The sequence below is a fragment of the Arachis ipaensis genome, chromosome B09 (genome assembly GCF_000816755.2).
Source record: "Arachis ipaensis cultivar K30076 chromosome B09, Araip1.1, whole genome shotgun sequence".
Classification (NCBI taxonomy): Eukaryota; Viridiplantae; Streptophyta; class Magnoliopsida; order Fabales; family Fabaceae; genus Arachis; species Arachis ipaensis.
Genome location: NC_029793.2, coordinates 35808946 through 35809316, shown reverse-complemented (window position 1 = coordinate 35809316; position 371 = coordinate 35808946). Strand labels below are relative to the sequence as shown.

Below are 371 nucleotides of genomic sequence, written 5' to 3'. Positions count from 1 at the left end.
TTTTCATGTATATAATATTTTTTTATTTAGGCCTACGAGTATGATAGTTTCCACTATAATAATGTGGCTTAATTTAAGTATAGTTGGCTAATTGAGAGTCTCTTGGAACCAAACTATTTTGTAATAATTGTTTGGGAAACTAATAATATTAATAACCAATAGGTTGCTACAATGAGACCACAACTCAGTTAACTCTAAGTTGGTTTATACGAGAATGAGATACAGTCTTGTAGTAGCTTTTATGGAGAGTAGATCCTCTTCTATTTAATTTAATTATTTATTTATTTTAATCTCATTTATAAAATTAAAAGTGAGATCACACTTTATTTTTTTCGGTAGAAAAAAAAAGGAAAGAATTCATTTCCACTTTT

The 371-nt window shown here is 26.7% G+C and overlaps 1 protein-coding gene across 1 annotated transcript in view; it reads right to left on the bottom strand.

The window, feature by feature from the left end:
- Positions 1–371, bottom strand: part of LOC107615399 (pectinesterase-like) — a 3877-nt gene that overhangs the window by 742 nt on the left and 2764 nt on the right. The gene's annotated exons all lie outside the window — the stretch shown is intronic.